We start from the raw sequence: 19244 nt of genomic DNA, 5'->3' as shown, positions 1-19244 counted from the left end.
ACAGATATAGGTAGATAGGTTTGTATAGCATGTGTGTGAATGTGTGTGTGTGTGGAGAGAGAGGTATCACAAATGAAGAGATTAAGATTTTGTGACTGAGCCATTCTAAAGTAACTTAAACATAAAACATGCATGGATAAATGTGTCTGTGACAACAAACCTGAATACAAACATGAAAGAATATGTCTATAAACACATCTCTGGAAAGATAGCTTATGAACGAATTCCCTACCCCAGCTCCCTTACTGATTACCCTGTGAGCACAGGCAGGCAGGAAACAGGACCCAGCTAGGGTTCCTCATCCTTTTCTTGCATCCAGGTAGGTCCTGCATCTGCTCCTGCTGCACAGAGGGCTCCCATCCCTGCCTTGGTCTGTTTCACAGGTGCTCCCCTAACTCTCTCTGCCACCACTGGTTTACCTGGGTGGAGCTGAGGCCGCCCTGACCAAGAACAGCACCACCCACCTGTGCCCCCAAGACCAGGAAGTTAGGAGGAATCACGCAACAGGGTCAGTAACTATCCCACTTCCCCAATCAGTCTGAACTGATGGCAGGAGACACTGATGCTTGCTTTACTCATCCTCATTCTTTGTTCATTTATTCTTCATTAATTCAATCCAATCTCCCCAGCAGTCACTTCACCCAAGAAGGACTGACCTCTACTCTTCATAATCAGGAAACCCCAAAGCACTCTCTGTCACCTCCCTGATAATCATCTTCAGCTCTACATCATCACATGTGGGCTCTAACTCTGCAGGGCAGATGTTCCCCACAGGGTCAACACCTGAACACTGGCCCCAGATGTCCCCATCTCTTCCCAGCCCTTTCAGTGTTGCTGTGAATCTGTCCCTCACTGAGAACTGATGTAGAAATGTGGAGGAGGAGGGGAGATTTCTCTGTGCTGTGTCAAGGCATCAAGACAGACCTATCCTTCTCTCCTGAACCTCACACTCTATCCCTTCCCAGTCACTTGAAATAAAATGCAGACCAGAAATGTCTGTTTAAGAGCTAAATATCTATAGTATAAAATATGAAGACAGAGTAGAATAGGGTAATGCAGGAGAGTAGAACAGGGGTGAGGAGACCTCAAGGTGCCAGGAAAGCTGGTCCTGGCTCCCCAGGAGGAACCGTCACCAGGAAACTCACTCATAAAGCTCACCTATAATAATACAGTTACTGCACTGTGATATATTAAAATATAATAAAATAACAAAATTACAAAAATCATATGGCACAGCTGCAAACACCTCATATATGGTAACCCTTATCATTCATCCAACCACAAGAAATAAATGCTGTTAATTTCCGCATTTCATAGATGAGGAAACTGAAGCACCAAGAGGGAAAGTGCTGGTAAGCCAGGCAGGGAGTTGAATCCAGGCCGCCTGGCTGCAGAGTCTAGCTGCCCTCAGTGGAGCCAGTGGACCCAGGAGATGACACAGGAGACTGAAATCCCAGCTGTGCCCTGGTGGTCTCCTGTCCCAACCAGGTGTTGATCTGGGCCTTGTAGGTTCCCATGCTCTGGAGAAAAGAGAAAAACAGTAAATGTTCCACTGGGTGCAGGGCACTGCTTTTATTCCCTGAGGACTTCTCCCTCCTCAGTCACTCGAAAATCAGATTCACCCTGTCTCTGAGGGAAGATGACATCCCCACTTTTTTCTCCCTCCCATGGCACTTTTCCCAGCCCCTGCCAGTCCCCTCCCATGACTCTATCAGCATCAGCACCTGCCCTGTGCCCAGCACCCATCGTGCAGGGAGTGAAAGGACCCCAGGACTAAGGAACAAGACCCAGGAGGAAACTCAGTGCCCTTCCCACCTCTCACGCCTGACCAGCCCTGACACAGTGGGAGGCCTCCCCAAAGAGAGGCCCTGGCCCTGTCTCCATGTCCCTCCAGTCCTGGGTTGGGTCACACACACACGGGGTCCTTCTCCTCCTCAGTCCCCAGGCCCTCCTCATCTGTGGAGGCACCTGCACACCAGGGCAGACCCTGCACACTGTGGGTTCTTTCCTCCACCAGCAGCTCAGCGTTCCTCCCCTCCCGGCTCTGAGCAGGCAGCTTCTAACTGGAGATCCCATCAGGAAGCCCTGGGGCTCACAGGGCCAGCATGGAAATATGTGGTTGGATGGAGTCTGCACCTGACCTGATGCTGGGGACCCCCTTGCTCAAGGAGCCCTCCCCTCCCCATAACCTACACTTGGGCTGTGATTGCCCCTGCCTGGTGCACTCATCCCTGGAAACGCAGCTCCATCCCAGAACTGCTGCTTCGTGAGACTGTACAGCCTTCCTGCCATGTTCCTAGCAGGGATTCCACCCAGGCCACTGCCATTGCAGCCCACAGGGTATATTCTTCTTCTCCTTGTGGAGCAGAGGGTTTCTTCAGACCCCTCATCTTGAGGCTGCCTCCACCCTCTGCACCTGGTTATTGCCACTGCCACAGCCACAGTCTCCCACATGGACCCTCCGAGAAAAGAAACTCCAAATTTGAGTTCCTGTTCCACTCAACATGCTTTACAGCATCAGTATTGGAGGACATCTTATTAAGATTATCCAGCTGAAATTATGTTGATGGACATCAACATTTAAAGCAGGAATTTTGAGAAATTAACTTGTGATTTTCATCCCCTTGTTCTGGCCAATATTCCAGTGACCTGTGAGAAAACCATTCCTGCCTACAGGGAAGCAGAATTGACAGTCCCTCTATGGGAGACACCACAGGTGAGAGCAGGAGGGACCACAGACCTGCACTGCCCCTGCTGTGGGTGCCTCCTGGACGGGGCCCTCTTGCTGCAGGGCAGGGGACGAACCATCCCATCTGCTGAGGCCTGAGTGCAATTAGGTTCAAGGATGAGTCACCACTACCCCACCGGCCAGACACACAGAAGTGGGGAAATGGCAGAAAGACTCGGGTTTCCTGGACACCCCAGCCTCTCACTGTCTCCTGCACTGCCTCTGTCTTTACAAAAACAAAACTTTCTGCTTTCTCCTCTGCCCTCAAACAACTTGACTGTGGGGACAACAATTCTGACTGTCTCTTATTTTAAACTTGCCAGGCAATGAAGATGTTAAGAAGAAAAACATTGGCCCAGGAAAGGCAAGGTGAGGCCACAAAGCACAGAACAAAGCCCCAAAAACACAGCCCCTGAGGACTGTGACTCTTGGGGGCTGGAAAAATAATACCTGGACATAGGATGAAAACAGGGAACCAGCTGCCCTGTCAGGGTGCTGGTCCCCACTCCCCAAATAGCCCAGGGACATCTGCTTATCTACTCACGCATATCATCCGCAAGGAATGGGGAGGCAGGGGCCAGGGAGGCAGGGGCCACATGGTGGGAACCTGGAAAAAGCACAGCTTTGAGAGACCCAGAGGACACAACACCCCCGAGAGAGAGCTCCCGGATGAGGCGCATGGGCAGCTGCATGGTGGAAGAGGATGGCCGTGTGCACTCAGGACCCTCCCTGATACAAGGGAGGACACAAAGGGAACTGCGCATGCAGGGGCCCTCAGTCAGCCTCGTGGGTCTTTTCCTTGGTGTCCTTCTGATGGCTGGAGAAACAGGGGAGAGTGATGCAGAGAGCAAGGGACTAGAGGCTCTGCCTCTCCTCGGATTCCTTTCTAATTTCTAACCTCTCACCAGATCACATCTGCCTTTACTATTGGCTCCCTCTGAGTCCATGATCATTCAGGCTCTCAGCAATCAGCATGCAATTCCCAACTCACCCACCTAGATGCAACCTGGTAAGCCTGAAAGACAGACTGGGATGGGGACAGAGCAGGTGCCATGGCCCTCCCTGCTGCCCAGTCCTCACCTTCAGCAGGAGGAGGCCATAGCTGGACGTTCGAGGGCCTTAGCCCAGCCTTGGCTTGGGCAGAACTTAAGGGTGTCAAAAATAAGCTACATATGATGGTTCATTTTCAATTTTAAGTGCCTTAGCATAGGTTTAATATGGACATAAAGAGACACATGGACACAAAGAGATAAAAAAGCAAAATGTACTAAGCCATCCCCCAGCTCCTTCCTGCTTTCCTTTTCATGCACCAGCCAGGTGCCGATCAGTTGGGGCCCCCTCGACGATCCCCTCCCCACCTCACCAAATGATTTAGTTTAGGCTAGCTTGCAATGTAGATAATTGTGCCCTTTCTTATCACCTAAATGCAGCCATTAGGGCCATAAATTAAATGTTTGAGGAGTCCTGAGACAATCGCAATGCATTATGGGCTGCAACAAAATGCAGCAAAAAGACTCTAAAGAACATACTTGAAGCTTTAATCAAACTACAATAGGCAACATCCAGAAAGACTATAACCCCATAGTACTCAGCTAATGAGGAACCGGGGGAGGGACGTGGGCACTAGGGAATAAATTGTTTGTTGAAACCGTCCCTGGTGTGTCTGCATTCCAGACACCCGATACTGCAAAATTGTTGCTAAAAGTCTCACTTTCACTGTTCTCTGGGTCTCTGAGAGAGACAATTCTTTGGGTTTGGATGGGTGAGTTTGTTTCCTACAATCTAGTGGCCTGTATGAGGATCACTGTGCTTGCATGAAGTGAGACTTCGGCAGAAAGAGGAAAAGCTTACCACTGGATTCATGTGGCCCATTCTGTCCAGATGTCCAGGTTCCCCACAGAAGCCATAGACAAACTTGAAACTGTTATTCAGAAGACAATGAAAGTGACACAGGGAAAAAGAAAAGCAGGGACCGCGGCAACCAGGCAAACTTGTGCATAAGCCCAGGTGGGAAAATTGGACTATGAGCACTGCCTTGGTGGTTGGGCATTTTCGGATGTCAATCTTGTGTGACTGAGACGTATCCTAGATACGAAGTGAGTGTGGAGACCCAATCCATGGTCCTGTTCTCCCAGGAAGGAAACAGCCAGAGATGGACAAAGCAGTTACAAAGCAGTTGACTTGCGGGTTGTGAAGAGACCTCCAGTAAGGGGCATTGAGTACACAGGGAAACTCAGACTCAGGGAGCAACCAAAAATGGGAAGCAAGAATTCTAGAACTAGGGACAAAGGAAGGAGGAAGCCGAGAAGGCCCCCTCCAGCATACCACCAGATAGTCCACTGGGGAGGATGTTACAGGCTTGGGGGAATAACCCCTGAACCAGGAATAAGGAAAAACAAAAAATAATTAAGTATTGCTGTTTTCTCCAGCCTAGAGAGCCCATTCGTCAGCCTTTGGTCTTTTGGCCTACGTTTAGCTCAAATAAGGAATGTGTATGCCAGCTTTAATTCTTTATGTGAATGATAAATCCCCATCCTCACAAGAGGCAATGGGTTATGCTGTTTGTTGGATTAGTGAATTAACCCCATGTTTCCCCTTAAAGAGAAATAAAAAGAGCATAGTAAAGAGCCCTCACCCAATGAAAAGCCCTGGGATCCCCTAACACGCTTGCCCTCACGCCATACATCTCACAAAGTAAAGAACAGGGAGATCAGGGGGCAACAGGAAGGTTGTAGGAAAAGGAATCTGGGGGTCATGAAGGAGCTAAATCCTTAAATCCTTGTCCAAATTTAAGGAAAGAAATAGAACGATGTAAAAAGGACATTAAGAATTTCCCTATTCCTTCTAAACAGCAGGGGTCTAACATGTATTCTCTCAGAAAAGTCCCTATGGGACAGGGAAAAATTGGATTTGTGAGTATGCCTTTAACAAGTACTGAGGTTAGGAATTTTAAAAAGGAAACGACGTCACTCTTAGAAGCTAGCTCTCAGTAAGGCTGCAGAGGGCCTGGCGGGCTATATAAGGAAAATCAGAACTAGGATCATAAACACAAATGACTACGGGGTCAGCAAATAATAAAAAGGAGGGCTGCAGGGCTAGGTGGGAACTGTGGCGGCTGCTCAGCTGTTCTTACAGTGAGGAAATAGTAGGATGTGAGGAATAGTAGGATGGGTCCCATCTCCGTGGCCTCAATTTTGCCAACCTTACAGTGGCTCAAGAAGTGGGTACTCAGCCTGGCTGTGGAGAAGGCCCCGCAGAAATTTCATCAGTCACCTAGCCCCACCCTGGTGACTGCTCACCCAATGAAAATGTATGCCTGGAGATGAGGACCAATCATAAGCAGGGAGGGCGGGGCCACACGCCAAATGGAAAGTTCACGACCAATTACAGATTTCTTTGTTCTTTCCCCACTCCCACTGCTAAAAAAAAAAAAAGAAAAGAAAAGAAAGAAAGAAAAAAAAGAAAAAGAGAAAAAAGAAAAAGAAAAACGTCTTCCCAATTATATAATGGCGACTGTAGTACAACCTCGTGATTATGCTAAAAGTCACTGAACTACTTGAAAAAGGTAAATTTGAGGCACATGAATTGTATCTCAATAATACTAACGCCGTCCGGAAAGTCTCTTGCGACTGAGAGAACTGCCTCCTCCCCAGTACACATTTCTTAGTGTTCAGGGCACCTAGTCAGGAGTCCTCAAACCTATCTTCATAGAACCACCTGAAGAGTTTTTAATATCCACAGTTCCAGGCCACAGCCAAAACCAATGGAATCAGAAAGCCTAGGTTACATCTAAGCCTTAGTATCTTTTAAAGCTCCCTGGCTGGTTCCAATGTGTGTAGTCGAGTTTTAGAACCACTATTTTAGCCCACGGTTTGAACATCCCTGATGGTACCAAGCCTGCCTTTAACCTCATCTGTTATCTTTGTTTTTGTTTCCTCTTTTTTTTCTTTTAGAATGGGCTGGGGGATCTCACTCTGTCACCCAGTTGGAGTGCAGTGGTGTGATGATAGCTCACATCAGCCTCGAATGCCTGGGCTGGAGCAATCCTGCCACCTCAGCCACCTGAGTAGTTGGGACTACAGGCGAGTGCCACCACGCCCAGCTATCATTTACCATCTGGTGCCATCCTCCAATAGACAGTGAACCATCTGTGATCAGGAACTGTGTCCATTCCATCTTCGTCAGCCTTACAAACATATTTTTTAAATGGAACTCTACCTATGATTACTAACCATTCTCCAAGACCCCTAGCCTACACTTTTCTGTAGATGAAAATGTCATACATCACAGAGTTTTAACAATTTCTCAGTTTTCCCATCCATATTCACTGATTATTTATTTCGGTCATCATAATTTATTGAGCACAGCAGGAATTGGGGTCCTGTCCCCACCTTAGAGGGATTATTTACACTGCTAAAGGTCACAAGGGTAGTGAGGGAAAGAGAGGGAGATGGACCCAGCTCTCCTGACACTGGTCCCAAGCCCTTCCCTCCACAGTGTCTACCCTCTCTCAAGGACTTTTTCTCCCCACGCCAGTTCCAGCAAAGGGTCTCATTTAGCTCACCCCCAAAAAGACTTCTAATACTTCAATGACGATAATAATAACAATAATAATAATAATAATAATAATAATACGTAAAGCTTGTTCCAACGCATTTAGATGTGATCGCGACAAGACAAGAAGCCAATCCCTCCCTTTATGGGGTAGGGGAGGCCGTGATGATCTTGGACTTCCGGTGAGTCGCTCCCCAGGGTCTAGGCCTGGCTGCCCCTCCCCAACCAAACCTCCCAGGTCTTTTCTGTCCAAAGCCCTCCCCCTCTACCCAACCTCCAGCCGCTTCTTCCCAGGTCCATCAACTACGTTTTCTCTCTCAGCACTCGCCTTAGATCCCTGGACTTACCAGCACACAGGCGATTTTCTCCTTGCAGATTTAGGCGCCACTGCTGGGTCCGGAAAAGAAAGAGAAACGGCCCAGTGCGGTCGCCTGCCGCATGTGTAACTCAGGACGGGGCTGCGCTGGGAGCCCGGCGCGTTTTCAAGTCTGCGGCCCGGAGTTCACTGCAAGGACTGGGATCACCCGTCACCCCGCCCTGGTCTACGGAAAACGAAACGTGTTCACTGATATAGAAACTGAATAACGGCGCTGCGGGCTGGGGAGGGCGGAGCTGCCTTCAGGCTTCTGGTCTCCAGCTGCGGGTCACTCACACCTGCCGCTGTGAAATGCAGACCCGCGGGGCAGGAATTCCGAGTCCGGGCTGGAGCGCGATCTGGACTGTGACTCGCTTGAAACAGCACTGAGGCGGATTCGGATCCTGGTGAGTAGGGAAATGCGCCTCAGTCCCTCCCACGGGCCGCCCACGGATTCCAGGATCCGAAAACGCTTCCTGCTGCTCCGCCACCCCAGGAAGGCAGCGCCCGCCTCTGGGCGGTTCTGATGGAAACGGGCTCCACCGCCCGCAGGAAAACCCACAACTAAGGGGCCAGGAAAAAGCCTCTCAGGGTCCCGCCCCTTCAGCGAGGATCCTAATTTACACCCCGAGTGTGACCCAATCACAGACTGGAGCGAAGGTCACCGAAATGATACAAGACCAGCCGGGCCCAGAGCGCTGCCGCTCACAGAATGCGGTGACGGCGCCACCTCGCGTCCCTTCCCTGACCTGCCTCAGGCGGACGCAGTGACGCGTGTTGCCTGGAGGCTGGAATACATGCAGAGAATGGAGAAAGGAGGGAAGGATGGGGGGACGTGTTGAAGAAAGGAAGGAAGAGGGAGAAAAGGGGAGAGAAAAGGTGACGGCGAGAATAATATTTAAAATATGTGGTTTTATTATTTCTAACTTTTATTTTTGTCCTTTATCTAGTTCTGTTATTTATGAGCATTTTTACCATAGCTATTTTTTCTCTGTGTGTGAATCTGTAAATATACAGCTCCTCATGCTTATTTCAGAGCCTGCGAGATCAAGTTACAGACAATATGAGCTTCTACCTCCAGATGTGTCAGGGTGCATCTCTTGGGTACAAGAACAAGGGTTTTGTTTTGTTTTACAAAATCAAAATACAAATCTCAAAAAGGATAATATTTTTAAACCGTCATTGGGGCATACTTTGCATGAATAAATGTATCTATTTGAAATGAACAGCTCACTGAGTTGTACTCGTTGACTGTTTTACACAACAACGTATCTGCTACCACAATGAAGATAAATAACATTTCCATAGTGCCCTAAAGAACAGCCGTGTAGTAAAATTCCATGCAGTTGTTAAAAAGAGGAGGATGAATTTTTAAGTATCGTTATGAGAAGATCTGTGCCCAGCCTACTTTTACCCATTTTTAAAAGGACAAGGATATATGGAATTATAATGCCAGTAATACCACTTAGATAATGTATATTTTAAGTAGAAGAAAACCTTGAAGATTACTCACCAAAATTTTGACAGGGACTGGGATAACTTTGTGATTTTCAGTTTCTCTGAAACGTTGGAATTTTTTATTATAGTTTAAAATTTTATTTTAGCCAGGCACGATGGCTCAGGCCTGTAATCCCAGCTCTGGAAGCTGAAGGATAGCTTGAGCCCAGGAGTTCGAGGCTGCAGTGAGCTATGATCTCACCACTACACTCCAGCCTGGGTGACAGAAAGAGAACTTGTCTCAAAAATAAATAAATAAAATTAAAAAATAAAAATAACAAACTTGGATTTGTTTGGTGGTTAAGAAAGAATATTTGTTTGAAAATGTTAGGAAGGTAACCAAATACTTACAGGATTTTAAAAACCAAAGTGTTAATTAAAACCCAAATCCAGAAACTCTCTTTTAAGAGGACTTCATATTTTCATGGCATTGATTCCTTCTCAAAGTGCCTTTGATAGAGCTGTTCTTAGTGCAGTAGGGAGATGTGTAACAATTTCACAAAAGGGGCGGGCTGTAATAAAAAGGAAAACGCAAAATCCAGTGGGGACACATTGTCCCATTTATTTTCAAAGCACGTTTGAAAACTGCGCTGCTATAGTGTCTTTGAGTTAAGACAAAGTCGAGGAAAATCTTGTCCTGGAGTATTGATTTCCGTTTTCCAAGGGCCAAAGTCTTTCGAAGCAAGTCTAAAAACTCAGGCTGACTTCCGGATCTAAAGAAGTCTCTAGAATGTTTGTGCAGGCCTCCAAGCTGTAAGAATCCAGCCCATCTTGGTGATGCTCTCTCGGGCTCCACCCACTGGCAGTAGCCGGAAGGACAGGACGCGATGAAATGGCAACAGTGAGTCAGAGGCCAAAGGAGGATTCCCGGCCCCAGCGCGCAGGATGTGCTTTGTCATAGTGGGGTTGGGGTAGCGAAGCGGAGGCAAGGACACTCAGGGAATAAATGGCAGAGGAAGCAGTCGCGCTAGGGAGGATCCAAAGCCTTCAGACTTCTCCTTTCTTTTCTTCCTGTTGAGTTGGAGGGGACCAACGTGGTCCTGGGAGTGGAGGTCCGTGGGATGTAGAGAATGGAGTCGCTGCAAAGGGGCGTTGCACGCCCCACACAAGGGTCCTGGTTCTCTTCTCCCAGCTACTACTGATGAGTTCAAACTAGGAGAGCAAGATTTGTCCTTCGCAAAGTAGACTCCTTATCTCACACTCCGGCTGGTTTACTAAATCCATTCTAGTAAAACACAAAAACCAACAACCGAATTCTGCTTGTGACATTTCTGACCGCTAGAAGGTCCTCCCCCTCCCCATTCCTCGAGTGCTCTCTTCTTGCCTCGCCCCCTCCGCTTTGTCTCCACTTTCCCATCCTTGTCCATCTCTGGACCTAGTTCCTGAGTATCCCCTCCTTCTTCAGAGGACGTCCCCTCATGGAGTACAGACTCCTCCACCTCCATGAAAAAGAGACAAAGGCCGCTGAGAGGGACCTGAAAGACTCCCGTTTCTCCGCCCCGGAGGTCAGCCTGTCCCAGGGTTTGCTCAGGCTGTGTGTGTGTGAATGAGTGTGTGCCTGTGTGTGTGCATGTGTGTGTGTGAATCTGTGTGGGTGTCTAAATATGTGTGTGTGTGTGCAAGTGTGTGTTCCTGTGTGTATGCGTTAGTGTGTGTGTGAGTCTGTGTTTATGTGAGACAGAGAGAGAGAGAGTGTGTGTGTGTATATGTGTGTGTGTGTGTGTGTGTGTGTGTGTGTGAATGAGAGTCAAAGTGCTAAACCTGGCATCCAGGAAACCTCCCCACCTTGGCACTGCATGCAGGAGTCAGTGTTACGTGCACCTGTGCTTTTATTTCAGGAGCTGGGACAATTATATTAACCAAATATGCAGAGTGCCAAGGTCCCCACCCCAAAAAGCATTAAAGAGGAGGGTGAGATTGGAGGGGCCCCTGACTCCAAGTCTCCTGATTCCTTCTACACATGGGGATCTTGAAAAAAAAAAAAAGTGCAGGACATTTCATTCCCTCCTGGGACCGACAGGGAAGCCAGAGCCACCGTGCATATCAAATTCCATCAAAGAAAAACTATTATAGCAAAATTTCCATGCCACATTTTTAAATCTACACAATGGCTCAAATAGAACCACCACCAAAAAAATGAATTCCTAGCTCAGGTGAGATCACTGAAGTTGGCTGCCAGGCGTAAGGAAACTGCAGGTATAAAGAAGGACACCTCTAGTTAGGGCTGCAGCCCAGTTGCCCCTGCATCTTAGGGCCCTTTGAGAGGACCCAATCCATTCAATAGTGCAGGGTGAGGCAATTTTTGGTGAGAAAGGTAGACTCTCCTTACACCTCTGGGGTTTGTACATTTACTTTCTGACTTTTTAGATGTTGACTTCATTTTTGAACAAATTACAGTTATGTAATTTGCTTTGACTTTAAGTGTAAAACAGGAAATATTCCTGAAACAGAAAACAAGGGCCAGGTGACCTGCACTGTCACCCCCCTCTGTGGCTTCCTGATGCAATAAAATTGTGAACCAACAAATCCATGGCTAGGCAAACAGTAAACTCCATTTCAGCAAATGTTTCAGAGGTTCCTTCTTGCCTAGTAATGTTCTAGATTTACCCTAGCCTTAATATTTTATGTCTATATTTTCCTAGCTGTTGGTTTTTAAATAATTCATGTATTTGGTTTATTATTTAGAGTTGTTGCAGTAAGCCATCTGGAATCAACTGTGGAAGGAAGTTCAGTAAGTAAATGTGTAGTTCTCTATTAAACAACTGCTAAGACCATCTGAAAAATGTATTAACCCCAAATCCAATCACTTCTCACTCCTCTACTGCCTCCCCTCCAGAGTCACCCTCTCTAGGATAGTAAATCAGAAGGGCCTTCCAGCTGGGCTGCCTGCTGCCTCTCATGCAGCTGTCCATCACCCACACAACAGGCAGAGTGAACCTTTCAAATGGGAATTAGAGCACATCCTCACTACCACGTCCCACAGACACTCCAGCCTCTTCCCTTCCTCTCACCATTTCCTAACAGCCCCTCATCACAGGGACCCTCTGGCCATTCTGGCCTCAGCTCACAACTGTCAGTCCAGCTCACTTGTCTCCACTCACACAAACCTCTTGTCACTGCTCCAACCTGTCTCTGCCACGGGCCCCTGCTGTGACTCCCACATGCACCTGCTCCCTGGTGATGTACATAGCTCACTCCTCACACCATTCGGGTCTCTGTTCAAATGTCCCCTGGCCAAGTTCTCAGGAACCTCTTACCCAATAAAATATATCTCCTGCCATCCTCACCAATGCCAGTCTTCTAATCCAGCTATATTTTCTCCATAACAATTGCCACTGATATTAGCATATTTTTTAAAGTTGTTGTCTGTATCACTGAGACATGTTCTTTGAGGCCAGGATTTCGTGCAGTCACCACTTGCATCCCCAGCATCTAGAACATCCCAGTACAGAGGAGGGGCTTGACAAATAAGGGGTGAATGATGGGTGAATTCAATTGGGATGCTGTTTTTGAGAAGCAATTTCATAACATGTATAAGGAGCGTTAAAATATTCATACCCTTTGACCAGATAATTTATATTTGAGAAATCTATGATTCTAAAACAAAATCCAAAATATAGAAGAATCTTTAGGTATAAGGATATTAATCAGACACTATTTACAATAAGGAAGAAAAACATGCAAAAGAAGAGTAGCTAGGTTGTTTTTTGTAAATAGTATACAGCAGGCTAAAGTAGTATTTAAGAAGAGTTTGTGATAACATATAAAGTTGCTCATTGATAATAATAATGTTTGAAAAGCAAGATTCAAAGTAACTCACACAGTGTGACTACACTAAGTCGTCCTGCACAGACACCACATGCACAGAAACCAGGGGTGGAAACTCAGGGGGCAGCTACAAAGCACAGCTCCAGGGCCCCTGACCACTGATGTGTCTGAGGCTCTGCCAGGCAAAGATTCATCCTGATCCTCCCAGTGGGGACACAGGTAGTTTCCATCTTTCCGCTTCTCTACATTGTTTACATTTTCTGTAACTGAGCAGATTCTACTTTCTAAAAGGATAAAATACTGATTATGAAGTTTGACAACATTTGAAATACAATTTTAATGAAAAAGTCCAAATGTCCTCTCCCAACTCTGGTCACTTTCTCTTCTTTTTAAAGATAGGGACTTGCTCTGTCACCCAGTTTGGAGTGCAGTGATCGATCATAGTTCACTGCCACCTCAAACTCCTGGGCTCAAGTGGTTCTGCTGCCTCAGCCTCTTGAGTAGTAAGGACTACTGGAAAGCACCACTTTGCCCGTATATTTTTAAAATTTATTTTGTATAGAAGATATCTCACTATGTTTCCCAGGCTGATCTTGAACTCCTGGGCTCAAGTGATCCTCCTGCCTTGGCCTCTCCAGTGTTCTAGGATGACACGCATGCGCCACTGTGCCCAGTCCTAACTTAGCTTCAAGCAACTTCTCCTGTCAACTTCACAGGGCACAATCTCCAGCTGATGGAGACTTCAGAAAGAAGAAATAAACTCTTCCTTCCTGTACATCCTTGAACTCCCTGGCTGCAGCGATCCTCCCACCTCGGACCCCTGAATAGCTGGCACTACAGGCACACACCACAAGATCCAGCTAATGTTTTGTGTTTTTTGTAGAAATGGGGTTGTGCCATGTTGCCCACACTGGTCTCTAATGTATGGCCTCAAGCGATCTGATACCCCAGTCTCCCAAAGTGTTAGGATTAGCATGAAGCCCCACACTAGGCCTGCAGCTGAGTATTTGGAGCCTAGGCAGGAAGTTGGTGTGGGTTTTGCACCTGGCTAATCTGAAAGGTGGTCCTGAAAGGTAATGTGTGATTAGGTTGGCCTTGGTTGGGGAGCATAGATGTCTCTGATGAGAAGAAAACAAGACAGCTGGGAAGCTTCTAAAAGCGAACATCAGTGGGCCCTGTGCTCACACAGCACTGGGACTTGGAAAATCTTCTCCCAGCCACTTTTGGCTTGTGGGATTTTTTTATTTTTTACTTTTTGGAGACGGAGTCTCGCTCTGTCACCAGGCTGAAGTGCAGTGGCATGATCTCGGTTCACTGCAACCTCCGCCTCCTGGGTTCAAGCAATTCCCCTGCCCCAGCCTCCCGAGTAGCTGGGACTACAGGCGCATGCCACCATGCCTGGCTAATTTTTTGTACTTTTAGTAGAGACGGGGTTTCACCATGTTGGCCAGGGTGGTCCCAAATTCCTGATCTCATGATCTGCCCACCTCAGTCTCCCAAAGTGCTGGGATTACGGTGGCCCACCTGACTCAGCTTGTGGGTTTTTATTCCTCCTTCTTGTCTGCCAGGTTGTTGCAGGCAATCCCTTCATTTGGCAAACATTTATTAGACACCTACTGTGTGCCAGGCATTTTGTTAAAGGAGCTGGGACTGAGGTAAGACAAACCAAACTCCCCTTGCCTTCGAGGTTGAGCCAGCCTTGCACACGCGGAGATCAGTAAGGAAATTCTTACACAAATGGTTGGCAGAACATGCAACTTGCTTTGTGGATACACATGTAGACCATCTGCTCTGACCAAGGCGTCACAGAAGTTTCATAAGAGACAACATTTGAGCTGTGTTTTGAAGTATAAGTAGGAGCCTGACAGGCATGCAGGACAGGAGAGCATTGCTCGGAACCCAGGACATGAATTTTTGTCCCCTAGGCCAGGCCAGGACTCAGATTAAGCTGACTGAGGAGCCAGAAGCTTCCTGGAGAGGAAGTGTGTCCCACATCTGACCATCCAGAAGTCACAGCTGCTCAATATTGAGTCTTGAGACAGAGAGAGAGAGGCCTGATTTGAAATATACAGAATTCTGCTTGGGGCCTTGTTAAAATGCAGTTTCTGATGCAGTAGATCCAAGGCAGGGACTGAAAATTGCATTTCTAACAAGTTCTCAGGTGATGCCAATGCTACTTGTCCCACTTTGAGACACTTTGTTACACTTTGAAAATCACCACCCTAAGGCCATCCATACTGATTTCTAACATCAGAAGAGGGCTGAGAGGCAGAGGTATAGGAGACACTAGACCATGCCTGGCCCATCCTGGAGAGCACCCCACCCAAGGCTGCAGCATTTGATTTCCTTGGGATCCCGGGAATGGCAGACACCCAGGAAGGAATCAAATGTCGGGTTACAGGGCAGTTCAGAGGCTCAGCTTCACACAGCATCTGGGGCTCCTACTACTTCACAACTGGCCCCCACACCCTCAATCCTTCCCACCCCTTACGAAACTGACCTACAGGCCTTTGTCTGCTGTTCTGGGCTGTTTGGGCCTGGGATGTGACCCTAGGAGCTCTGAGTGTACCTTCTGATCCAAATACAGGGTGACTTCATATGACAAATACTTAGATTGGGCCCATAACGAGGACCTTCCAAATTCAGCAAATGGATTCAATCTTGGGTTTTCCAGGAGAATTACCCAAGTGTTCTCTCTTCTAAATATCACATACTTGAACGCACATGGACAGCAGAGGGAGTTCTGAGCCTGCTGAAGCCACAATTGCCAGATTGGACCCCACAGAATTCCTTATAGATTGAGCTTCACCATTTACATCAGGATTTGGTCAAAATTTCCTTCACCAAGCCAATTGCATTTGTTAATGAAGCATGCCTTCATTCTGCCTTTTAATGAATGAAAGACAGACACGTAAAGAAAGATAGTGCAATGAAAAAGAAAACAACATACTGAATTATACTGGTAATAAACATCCTTGTTTAAGGAGTCATATAACTTTCAAACAGTATTTTTTATATTAAGGAAGGTAAAAGAGTTAATTCTGTTGGGCTTTGGTTTTTTGAAGTTGTTTTATTTTGAAGTATTTGCTTTTGTTTGTTTTCTCTCCTTTGGAATTATATTTTATTTTATGTTTTGACTTGGCTCAAAATTCAAAATTTAAAAGATTCTCTCTTATTCTACCCAATCTTGACAGGTAGCCATTCATATCAGTTTATTGCTTATTCTTTCAAAGACATTTTGTGCATATACAAGCAAATATAAATGTATATGTATATAATCTTTCTCCCATTTCACTCAAATTTTAGCAAACTACATCTGCTTTCCTGCAACTTGCCTTTTCCCTTCACAATGTTTCACAAAGACCATCCCATGAAGAAATACCAAAAGCTTTCTTACCTCTTTGTGTCTTTGTTTGAAATTTTCATGATACTCCATTGTATAGATATGCAATATTTTAACAAAATAGAGATTGCTCCTTTTGAGTGCAGTGCTTTTTAACCAGCCCCCTCCTGATAGGCATTTGGATTATTTCTTCCACAGAACAATTCTGCATCATGTAGCATCATGTGAAAAACTGTAGTGAGCCCACTCCTAGATGCATATCCTAGGGGAACTCACATATCCCTGAGAGCAGGAGGCAATGTGTCAGAATGTTCATTGCAGTGTGGTCTACAATAGAGACAACCTAAAGGTCAATGAAGAGGGAAAGAGATAAATTGTAGCATATTCCTTGCCTGGAATACTATCCAGCAATGAAAACAAATTAACTATTTGTATGAACACAGATTCATCTCATAGACCACATTAACTGAAAAAGCAAGCAAATGAATGATAAAATCAGAAAGAAACTATTTAAAAGAAGTCTAAAAGCAAAGCCAGGCAAGATGGCCTTCACTTGTAATCCTAGCACTTTGGAAGGCCACAGTGAGTGGATCACTTGAGTTCAGGAGTTTGAGACCAGCCTGGGAAACATGGAAAAAACCCCCCTCTCCAAAAAATACAAAAATTGGCCCAGCATGGTGGAGCATAGCTATACTCCCAGCTACTTGGGTGGCTGAGGTGGGTGGATCGCTTGAGCCTGGGAGGTTGAGGTACAGTGAGCTGTGTTTGTACGTGGGTGACAGAGTGAGACCCGGTCTAAAATAACAAGTCTAAAAGACTTCAAGCAAGCAGACTTCCTAAAACTTAGTAAAAATATAACAGAATACACCAAATTCAAGACTCACATCCACCTGCAATTCTTGATTTGCTCAGTACAGTATTGACTGAAATATATGCATATCAGAACTGTGGAAAATCAAGGCTATCTACATATATTTCTATTATTTTTCTGTCTATACTACATATAGCCAATAATATTAAAATGTCACCAATTGACAAACCTGGGTGGTGCCTTCACGAAGATTTTTTATAATTTTCTATTCTTTCTTCCAGTTAGGACTACTTCAAATTAATATTTGTGAAGTGAATCCACAGGAACTGAGTAAAATAAGAAAAGAGTTATTGAGTGTGAGGAAAGCTGTGGAGAGGTACAGACAGATGGAGAGATGACAATACTGAGCATGTTAGTGACCTTCACAGTAACAGACTTCCTGGAGGTGTGAGCTGGAGCCAGAATGAAGAGGATAGAATATAAAAGAGGGATGAAAGAGTGGGGACTTTAAGGGGCAAATATAGGATTGAGTGGGCCAGACTGGGAAGTGTGGATGGATTCTAAACATTCCACTTTAGGTCTAACACTTAGGGAGAGAGAAATAATGTTTATCTAGCTCCTTCCACAATCTTTAGAGAAATCTTCTGAAACATTACAAAAAAGACACACAAATAGCCAATAGTCATCAGGGGAAAATGCCAAGTAAAACCACAGTGAGAAACCACTAAGCACTTATTAGAATGGCTGAAATTTAAATGATTAATAAATATAAATGTTGGCAAGGATGTGAAACAGTCTCATCCGTTGCCTATGAGAATATAAAACAGCCACTCTGAAAATCAGTTTTATATCACCTAATAAAGCTAAACGAGCTAGTACTCTATGGCTAGCATTTCCACTCCTAGGTATTTACTCAAGAGACATAAAGATTATGTTCAAGAATCCGTGTACAATAATGTCCATAGTTCCTTAATTTGTAACAATAAAAACCGGGAATACCCCCACAATGTACAAAAAAATTGTGACTCAATGATACAATGGAATACTACCAGTATTAAAAATTAATGAACTACTGATATATGCAACAATCTGGGTAGACCACATAGATATTACACCAACTGCAAAAAGCCAGACATGAGGGAGGCCATATGGGATGAGTGGATATGTATAAAGTTTTGAAACAGGAACAGGTACTCTATCATGATAGTCATCAGATCAATGGCTGCTGGGGAAAGGGGGCTAAGTTGAAGGCAGAAAAAAGAGAATTTTGTGTATGTTGATAGTGGCATGGGTGAATGACTGTATTTGTCAAAATTCATTGATGAATTTGATACAAATCTGATCATTTCAGTATATGTAAATTTTACAAGTTTAAAACGCTTACAATAAAAATTTAAATGTTAGTAATAAAAAATGGCAATTGAAAATTTTAGCAACAAAATCCAACAACACATCAAAACAACACATCATAATCATGTGAGTTTCATACCAGGGATGCAAGGATTGTTTGACATATGTGAATCAAAATATGTGATAAACCACATCAACAGAATGAAGGATATAAACCATATTATCATCTCAATAGATGCATAAAAAGTATTTGGTGAAACTAAACATTGCTTCTTAATGAGAACTCTCAAAGGAGTTCCTTTGACAAAGGAACCGAGAATATACACTGGGGAAAGAACAGTATCTTAAATAAACGGTGCTGGGAAAATGCTACCAAATGCAGAAGAATGTCACTAGACCCCTGTCCCTCACCATATACAAAAATCAACTCAAAAGGGATTGTAGACTTAAATGTAAGACCCAGAACTATAAAACTACTAGAAGAAAACATACTGGAAACACTACAGGACATGAGTCTCAGCAAAGATTTTATGGCTAAGACCTCAAAAGCACAGACAAAAAAAAGTAAAAATAGACAAATGAGACTATATTAAGCTAAAAAGCTTCTGCACAGCAAAGGAAACATCCAACAGAATGAAGCGATAACCTGTTGAATAGCAAAAATATTCAGTAAGTATTCATCCAACTAGTATATCCATCCAATTAGTATATTCTAGACTAATATCTAGAATATACAAGGAACTCAAAACTTAGCAGTAAAAAATACAAATACTCCAATTAAAAAGTGGACAAAGGATCTGAATAGACATATCCCAAGAAGAGGCTTACAAGTGGCCAA

At 45.2% G+C, this 19244-nt stretch overlaps 1 long non-coding RNA gene across 1 annotated transcript in view; it reads right to left on the bottom strand.

The window, feature by feature from the left end:
* The window catches only part of LOC712069 (uncharacterized), a 241669-nt gene that overhangs the window by 132844 nt on the left and 89581 nt on the right, over nt 1–19244 (bottom strand). The window contains exons 5-9 of the long non-coding RNA XR_013416724.1: nt 7630–10359; nt 6028–6147; nt 4580–4649; nt 3273–3335; nt 1262–1520 (exon numbers count right to left, since the gene is read on the bottom strand). This is a non-coding gene — a long non-coding RNA (uncharacterized LOC712069). The remainder of the gene's footprint in view (nt 1–1261; nt 1521–3272; nt 3336–4579; nt 4650–6027; nt 6148–7629; nt 10360–19244) is intronic.

The sequence above is a fragment of the Macaca mulatta genome, chromosome 4 (genome assembly GCF_049350105.2).
Source record: "Macaca mulatta isolate MMU2019108-1 chromosome 4, T2T-MMU8v2.0, whole genome shotgun sequence".
NCBI classification, from domain to species: Eukaryota; Metazoa; Chordata; class Mammalia; order Primates; family Cercopithecidae; genus Macaca; species Macaca mulatta.
Note: the sequence above shows the minus strand (reverse complement) of the source record. Positions and strands in the feature narration are given on the sequence as shown.